Consider the following 9,198-nt stretch of genomic DNA (forward strand, 5'->3'; position numbering starts at 1 on the left):
AGATGGTTTCTGCAATCTTTGGTAAGTCACCTTGTTATTTATCCAGAATAAGTATTTGTCATCATACTGTAAGTCGCCACTATAAGTCACCACTTAACCAATCTTTGCACTTTTTTGTTTCAAGTCCCAGGAGCAGCAATCTGAGCCAAGTTACACTAGTGAAGCTCAAGGCGGTTTACACGCTTGTTGAGCAATTATACACTGGAGCTCAGCGAACTCTTGCCACTATCTCCCAGCGAATTAAGGACCAAATCTGTTAAGTGATGTCTTGAAGAAACTGTCCATCTTGCCCACCAGGTTCCAAGAAATCAAGCGATCTTGTGCTAGAGCCGGAGCTGTGACAGCCTTGAGCCGTGCCAAAGCCTGGGTACCGGAATTAGACCCGGCAAACGTAGCCAGTCGGTATCCTAGTCTCGAGGAAGATGGAACCTCTTTTGACCAACAAAGACTTTGCTACCTGTGTCAAAGAGATTCACACTCATGCAACAATCATTGCCGAAGAGACCAACCTCACCAAGTATCAGCCGGGTTACGATGCAGATAACCAGAAGATGCCGACTCCTTCATATAAAGTGATGGATTTAATTCCACCCATTCGTAAGCACACTTTCGCCCCTGATATTGATCCGTCTGATCTGATTGACGACGAAGCTGAATTTGTCGCCTTGCGTGGCTTTGACTAGTCCAAACCCCACTTTCAGACGGTGGAGGAGGAAGACGAACCGGCAAGGGGTGAATTGAAACCTTCGAGCCAGTCAGGCCAAGATTCATGAACCGGGCCAGTTTATCATCTGCTGATTACGATACTTAAAAACAATCATCCTTTTGGGCACCAAGCGCCTTGTAATAGGATAGCTTTAAACTTCTTGTTTTGCTATGTCATCGTGCATATTGTGCTGTTCATGACACTATTTATCCGCCATGCGAAGATATGTCATATATGCTTTATGATATTATCAATTTTGAATCTATTCCTGCATATAACAGATGAAAAGTGTCCTGGAGGTTTACCACTGAACGGGTTATAATGCCCCAATATAAACTTATCATGATTTATAACCAAGGCGGACTAAATAATAATCATATTGAACATATAAACCCTTCTAAACTCGTAGTCACAACCGTTGCCTCCACGTCGCCTTTAAATCGCTATGCCATCGCCTGTTAATTCGGTGCCCCACCGGGGGCATTTTGATAATTTCACGTCTAGATGTATAAAACTCAGTCGCTCAGTTGACGAACCCTAGCCGTCGCCCGCTCCCGCACTCTCCTCGCCCTCCTGCCTCTTCCCTTCCCCGCCTACTCCTCCTGTCGCCGCTGCCGCCTCCACTCCTGCTGTCGCCACATCGCCGCCCCAAACCCCTGCCGCATCGGAGAGAAATCCATGGCGGTGGACAAGCCCGGCGGCGGCGGGGCCTCCTCCTCCTCGCCCGCGTCCACCACGGACCGACCGCGTCAGCAAGAGGAGAGGAGCAACAGCCGCAGCGCGTCCTCAGTCCGACCTCGATAAGAGAAGGGGAGCAGCAGCCACGCTAGCTGGCTCGCACCTCGTCGCCACCTCTCCTCACCTTCTCCCAGGTTCCTGATCTGGAGCGGGAGGGAGGCCAGGCTACCCTTGACACGCATGTACTCCCCCTTTCCCTTCTGTGTCCTCTCTCTCTCTCTCTTCCCCGACCTCTCTTTCTTGTTACACACAGATTCATTGGAGCAGCACACCTGGTTTTAGATCTTTCTTAACTTCTCCTATTTGCTATTGTTGTGTCAGAACTAATGGATATCAAGGATTGCTGCCTTCAAGTTATGTTTCCCCGTTATAAACCCTTCTAAACTCGTAGTCACAACCGTTGCCTCCACGTTGCCTTTAAATCGCTATGCCATCGCTTGTTAATTCGGTGCCCCACCGGGGGCATTTTGATAATTTCACGTCTAGATGTATAAAACTCAGTCGCTCAGTTGACGAACCCTAGCCGTCGCCCGCTCCCGCACTCTCCTCCCCCTCCTGCCTCTTCCCTTCCCCGCCTACTCCTCCTGTCGCCGCTGCCGCCTCCGCTCCTGCTGTCGCCACATCGCCGCCCCAAACCCCTGCCGCATCGGAGAGAAATCCATGGCGGTGGACAAGCCCGGCGGCGGCGGGGCCTCCTCCTCCTCGCCCGCGTCCACCACGGACCGACCGCGTCAGCAAGAGGAGAGGAGGAGCAGCCGCAGCGCGTCCTCAGTCCGGCCTCGATAAGAGAAGGGGAGCAGCAGCCACGCTAGCTGGCTCGCACCTCGTCGCCACCTCTCCTCACCTTCTCCCAGGTTCCTGATCTGGAGCGGGAGGGAGGCCAGGCTACCCTTGACACGCATGTACTCCCCCTTTCCCCTTTGTGCCCTCTCTCTCTCTCTCTTCCCCGACCTCTCTTTCTTGTTACACACAGATTCATTGGAGCAGCACACCTGGTTTTAGATCTTTCTTAACTTCTCCTATTTGCTATTGTTGTGTCAGAACTGATGGATATCAAGGATTGCTGCCTTCAAGTTATGTTTCCCCGTTATAAGGACTCCATTCAATTGATTATTTTTTATGGCTGCAGATGTGGAATGTTCTCATTATCAACTCTGGAATAACTAGCAAGTAGTGGTGTCAATGGCATCCGTGGGAGACATTTTGGTGGCACATGGACATCACGTTCTGGAATAAAGTAAGTCTCACAATCAACTTGGGAAGATGAGGTAGGCTGCCTTCAATTTTCTATCTGGGTAGCAGCAACAAATTCATGAATCTACCGCTTGTTGCCTTTATTATTGTGATCTATGCAAAAAGTAAATTTTGCTTGAAGATTGCAGCACACACGGATTGCTTGGCAGACTAAAATAAGTAGGAGCTTCTGATTAGACCCTTCAAGCAATAGTGTTGTTAATATATTAGTTATTATATTATGTTACTAGAGCATTAGAATAACTTCCTGATATATGTGTTTATATGATTTCTGACATTTACTGCAATAATATTGATGGCCAGGCACTATACTGTGCATAAACAAAAAAAAATCAGTTTTTCTTTTCGTAGTTGCAGCAATTTTCCTGTACCAATAGTGTGACACTACACTACTCTTCATTTTTACAGGCCATGGAACAATAAATAACTTGGCAACGGATACCCTGTGGTCTACAATTATACTGTAATTATGTGTGCACTTTGGATCTATTGGATGTCTAAATGTATTGTTAATCGACAACTACTGATGCAAAGGTATGTTCTATTTGTAATATGAAATGATTCTTATTTGTACCTCCAGCAGTCCTTCTCACATTTTCTATTTGTAATATGAAATGATTCTTATTTGTACCTCCAGCACTCTTCTATCGCTCCTTTTAGAACTAATGACATAAAAAATGTGGTCTGGAGTCTGGTCGTGTTTGAACAAAGTTGGTCAGAATGATATAGTTGTTTTCTTCAAGTTCATTATATTAATTTTTTCAGTATATAGATTATTTATTTGTTCACACAATACATGGCAGGAGATGTGTGTCGAGAGGCACATGAATATGCACGTGGGCTCTTTTTCAGCATGGTAGTCTAAAAAACTGTGGTATTCTCAGAACACGTAGAAAATGCTTTGCTATCAAACCGGGCAAGTGCAGATTTCCTTGAATATAGTTTATTTTACAATTGTGTTGCCAACGTGCTTCCATTGTTTTATCACCATAAAATAGTTCTAGGTGCTCATATAAAATTTAGTGGCGTGTATGGGTGATTGTAGTGCAGTTTTGTTTATCTGCTTGCATTTTCAGCATTATAGTGTTGATATACTATCTCAATAAAACAGTGAATACGTATAATATGTACAAGCTACATTCAAGTTATGGCAGTGTGCCTGGGTAAGATGAACTGGTAATCTTCTGCTAGCTGAAAAAAACTTTTTTCGTCTTTACATGTGTTTCTTGATGAAGCTCGTGATTTTCAAGTTATGGCAGTACATATGTCTACCCACTTGCATGACTACCGATATTGTCCTTATTTTGCTCCTCCTTAGCCTTGTTCTGTTAGTGCAGTTCTTTTAAATAGCAGGGACAGAGTCCCAGAAAACATGCCTGATTGCTTTTCTTAGTGGCGCACTTGCAAGTATATGTGGTAGTTCTGTTAGTTTCTCATGCTTTTCTACAAAGTGATAGGTTAATAATGTCATCAACAATTTTTTCCTTAACTGATCAATATCTTAGAAGTTGTCACTCATTAGTTTTCTTTTCCTTATCTGATCTCTAGCGAGTAGAGTGATTTATTTTCGCAATACCTAATTCTGATCATAGGTAATGACAGATTTGTTTTCATTAAATGAGATTCTTGTTTTGTGTTGATTTTACAAAATTTCTGTAGCTACATATTTGCTCAATCCAATAGACAGATTTTAATCAACCTTTATTATAATGTATTTCCAATTGTTCATAACTACATAAATTTTTGTTGTGATTTTGCAAGATTTCGAAATTATTGTGTTTCAAAATTGTTATACTGATTCCTCAATGCTCTGTTCATGGCTTTGTTCTTATTTTATCCAAAAGACAGATTTTACTCAACCTTCAGTATAATATTTGCTTTGTTCTTATACTGATTCCTCGATGCTCTGTTCATGGCTTTGTTCTTATTTCTGAAGCTATATATTTGCTCTATCCAAAAGACAGATTTTACTTAATCTTTTGCCTTTTAGAAAAAGGGAGATGCCATTTAGAGCTTACTCTGTCCAACTTGATCTTCAACTTGCCGCTACTGTTCCTAAGCATTTTCCTGAAAACTGTTGTATTTGCTTTAGAGAATGAGCTCACCTTACTCAGAAGATATGCCAAGTAAAAAATTAGAAATTGAACAATTAGTTCCGCTCTTAAATTTTGCACAACAGTCCAAATTATCCAATAAATCATGTGTTAGCAGGGTCAAATTATAGAAGTTGAATCACTTGTTCTAAATTACCCAATCCAAATTATGGATGTTAATAATATGATTTGTGTTAGACTGTTAGTCAAATTGTCGAAAGCCGGAGCTGGGTTGAGGAGCCGGCCTCCGCCTTTGACCATTACGTGAGAAGCAACACCGGCGTTGGCCGTTCCGTGTGCAGAGTGTGTGAGTTAGTGATTTAATTCCATCCTTTCCATCTCATGATGTGATTTTTCCTTTAGGATGAATTAGTAACTTTGTGTGGAGGTGGCAGCACTACCTGCTGGTTGGTGTAATGCCGTGCTTGACAGGGTGATTTGCAATTCCGAGTTTGTTTAATGGCTTAATGTCTAAGCACTCATCCCCTTATTCTGTTGTGTTGTTACCAACTTGGTTTGCAAGGAACAGACCTTCATCTGTGTACATCAAGATTGCTAATTGCCAGCTGAAGGTTGGTTTTGTTATCTGAGTAATCAGTTTTGTCATCTTGATCAACGATGCAATTTCAGTGAGGATATGTTTACGTTGCTTATTACTGTGCTTGACAGGGTGATAGTAAAGCATGAAGATGCCTAAGCTTATGAGGAAGCTGCAAACTGCGACCAAAAATTCTCACTTCAGGGTATTTCTTTTTACAATTTACTGCGCAGGATACATATCCTTCGCCATTAACATTCTTTTCCTCTCAGGTACTCTCTCTCTCTCTCGATCTCAAAGAGGAAACGAGGCAGCCACGGCCTCCTTGCCCCCCCCCTTCTCTCCCGTGCCTCCGTGCTGCTGCAGTACTCCCGCGCTGCACACCGCTGCTGCTCCCCAACCACGGCGCTATGATGGTGCTTGCTCGCCTGGTCGCCGCCTCGTCTCGCCCAATCTTGATATAGTCCGGGGCGGCGCCGGCACCGCTCGACCGCGTCGTTGCCTCCTCTGCGTCATGAGAAGCGCCACCATTGCCTCCACCCCCACTGGGCAAGGAGCTCGAGGTGTTTGGGGGTTCGTGTTTCCTACACAGGCCAAAACACTATTGGAGCCTTGGAGGTGTGTGTGCAGCTCTAATTTGCTAACATCCTTTTTTTCTTTTACCGCTGAATGCATCTATCAAATGAACTGTGTGGGGGCTTTCAGATAAGGATACTGGTTTTGTAGATTTAGTATGATTCTGGACCATACTCTGAAACTAAAATGTACTAGATCTGTACCCCTGTATCTCTGGACATACTTTGGAACTAAATTATACTATTATGCAAGGTTGTTTCTAATGACAGTAAACTGCATAATGATGTTTCAAATTATTTTGCGCAAGGTTGTTTCTAATGACTTGTCCATTTGCTTATTTCCTTGTTCAGTTTGAAACCAGTCGTTTGGAGCAGATCAGCTCAAAAGAGATCCTTTGTACCATTTGCAGACTACCCATCTCCCTCTGGTAATTCGTTTCTGCTACGTGAATCTTGATGTACAATTCCCATTTCACTTACTGGCAACAACCATTCAAATTAGCTGATAATGAAGGAGATTGACAGGCCTGGAGTCTCGCTCGCCTCTGTTTTCCCCCTGTGGACACACATGAGACTCAGATCTTGGCTCGTCGTAGAGGAATCGATAGCAAGAATCAACCAGAGAAAGGATGTATACAAGGTACTCGATGGTTTTCCCCCAGCACTAGCTTTGTGTTGAGTTCGTTTTTGTATTTTTCTGTTTATGACTGAAGCGAGAAGCTACACATTGTTGTTCTCCTTTACAGCCTCACGCATACACACAGTGCACATCCAGGCCGTGCAGTACACCATGACCCTCTCACCTTTGCCCATGCCTGTTATACGTGTGCAAAGCATGTCAATAGTGCCCAGCACAGGAGCTGCACCCATGCTACATGCCCTGCTTTATTTGTTACAGTTCTACACAAGTGGAAACCCCAAGCTAAATTATAGAGAACAAAAATAGCTCACAGTCAGAGATCAGATTGAATGAGGACCAGTGCTCTAATTGATTCTTTTGCAAGGAGGGGTTTCAGTGTTCAAACATAATGCATTTCCATTTTCAGTTTGACCAAACTTGTATGCGGAGTAAAAGGAGAAGGTGGGGTTATAACGACATATCCGTGATTACATGGTCAAAATACAGACCTAGGATATTTGAATGTTTCCATATAAATGTTATCCTCTACCCGCAAAATAATAATATAAATGTGGTCGTCTTATATTTCGTAGCTTCCTGTTACCAGGATTGATAGCTATCGTATTTCATTCCGTTGTTTAGTAATGAATTGTTGTGATGCATTTTTTACTTTAATCCTTGCTACTTTTACAGCAGCCTTCTCGCGCAGATCATTTTGTATTAGATGTATAACGGCATGCCCGTGATTGCTCTGTAAAAACCCGGCCTAGGATATATGAATACTTCCATATGTGCAGCCTTCTTGCGCAGATCATTTTGTATAGACGTATAAAGGCATGTCCGTGATTGCTCTGTAAAAACCCGGCCTAGGATATATGAATACTTCCATATAAACTTATGCCTCTTCTATTTTGTAGCTTCTCATTCTAAAGAACGATATATATCATATTTCATTATGTTGTTTCGGTAAATAAATTTCCTTTCTGATTCTTTTTTGTTAAGTATCCAAGTAAGAGTCTGATTAGTAGCGGTGATTTCAGAGCTCGAGGCAGAGATGGCGGAGCTCGGGCGAGCTCGAGACTATGGATCCAGGGCTTGAGTGCTCACGGGATGGAGGTGCTCAGGATGGAGGCAGGGGAGGGCGCCCTGCGGGAAGTGATTTATGTACTCCTTGATCAGTTTTTTTTATAACTGATGGCATCTTACATTGTTGTCTTTTACCGATTAACTGGTTAACTCTTTTCCTAAATGGTCTTAGATTTCTGCTTTCTATTTGCGCCAGTTTCTTTTTACAAGAGATGAGATCTTACACAATATATTTTTGCCTTGGTTGATCTAATTAAAATTTTCCTTCAGCACGTGCATATGATGTTAATATAAAGCTATTTGGAAGTACATATCCATGGGCGAAAAAATATTATCATGTATTTTGTCTGTCATTTTGCTTGTGTTGATGTAGTTTATTGAGCTTTTTCACATGTCATGATATTATGCCTTAATTTCTACTAGGCTGCTTTTACATTTAAAATTAATTGTACAAACATTATTTACCTAATTTATGGAAACAATAAATTTGTAGCTCAGGTCACCTAGGAGATAATGTAAACCAAGTCGCTCACCGGTTTAAGATGGTATGTTCTGAACTTTCGTTGCTTTATGAAAGGACAAAAGATGTTAGACATGCATGCTACTACAGTTGAGCCATTTTCAGTTTTCTACATGAGCCACAGTGCGGAAGCCTTTGGACAGGCACTTTGTGGTAGAATGTGTCAAACATACTCCCTCCATTCCAAAATAGATGACTCAACTTTGTACTAACTTTAGTACAAAGTTGAGTCATCTATTTTGGAACGGAGGGTGTAGGTCTGTTTGCTAGAATATGTGCTGTGCCGATGCTGCAACTAGCATACGCAAAATCACTTTGTTGTATATTTTTCATAATGCTACATTCCATCAATTAAATGACTTCTTATTGTTTTGAATCTACTTACATAGGTGTTTAAAGATTTACTTTGTTCCAGCGACTACTTTGGATCATAGGAAACTAAAAAAAAGAGGGCGCCGCCACCACCATCATCAGGCTGGCCCACATCCACGCGCTGCTCGGCGTCACCAAGTCACCGGCACAACTCCTCACGCCCAGGTCGTTCAACATTTTCTTCCGCTTTTGGTGCGTCACATTTAGAGTCTTTCTTTCCCATTTTACCGTGTTTGCATGGTAAGATATTTGGTCGGATTTGAAGGTTCGTAGCCTTGGCTCCAAAGCTTCAAGCTCTTATAGAAATTAGAACTGGGCCTTTTAAAATAAGTCCTGCATAATAGTGTTGTTCAGTGGGATGTAGAATTTTTTTTGTCTGATCGGCTATCCTTGGTGCTGATTTAAGTACCGATTTCATTATCATATGACTACAATAAAGGCTGTGTGTATAAATATTACTAACTGCTGATAGTTTGCATCAGTGATTTCAATTCTGTTGGCCCTCCTTAAGATTGCTTGGGAATGTAAGGCTTAAAAGTTTCAACCCTGTGCAATGTGCTTCTCGGGTGTGAATTTGTGTCTGACTAATTAACAGTTCTGTTAATACTGATATGTCTTTGAACATTATATGGGTATTGCATCGCTTGTACTTATAGCAAGTGGAATTTTTTCTCATATGTTTCAATATGTGTTCGAA

The 9,198-nt window shown here is 42.4% G+C and overlaps 1 long non-coding RNA gene across 4 annotated transcripts; it reads left to right on the top strand.

Annotated features, from left to right (window-relative positions):
- The first annotated feature begins 1,607 nt into the window (after nucleotides 1-1,607).
- On the top strand, nucleotides 1,608-8,956 carry LOC123102778 (uncharacterized). Of its 4 annotated transcripts, none has more exons than XR_006449297.1 (9): nucleotides 1,978-2,346; nucleotides 2,574-2,681; nucleotides 3,107-5,363; nucleotides 5,461-5,534; nucleotides 5,602-5,947; nucleotides 6,256-6,332; nucleotides 6,430-6,544; nucleotides 7,564-8,154; nucleotides 8,519-8,956. It is a non-coding gene; the product is annotated as an uncharacterized lncRNA (long non-coding RNA). The 4 variants fall into 4 exon arrangements; XR_006449298.1 differs by having other exon boundaries at nucleotides 8,545-8,956; XR_006449295.1 differs by lacking the exon at nucleotides 8,519-8,956 and having other exon boundaries at nucleotides 3,107-3,232; nucleotides 3,502-5,363; nucleotides 7,564-7,920.
- Nucleotides 8,957-9,198: the final 242 nt, after the last annotated feature.

This window comes from Triticum aestivum, chromosome 5A (assembly GCF_018294505.1).
Source record: "Triticum aestivum cultivar Chinese Spring chromosome 5A, IWGSC CS RefSeq v2.1, whole genome shotgun sequence".
Taxonomy (NCBI): Eukaryota; Viridiplantae; Streptophyta; class Magnoliopsida; order Poales; family Poaceae; genus Triticum; species Triticum aestivum.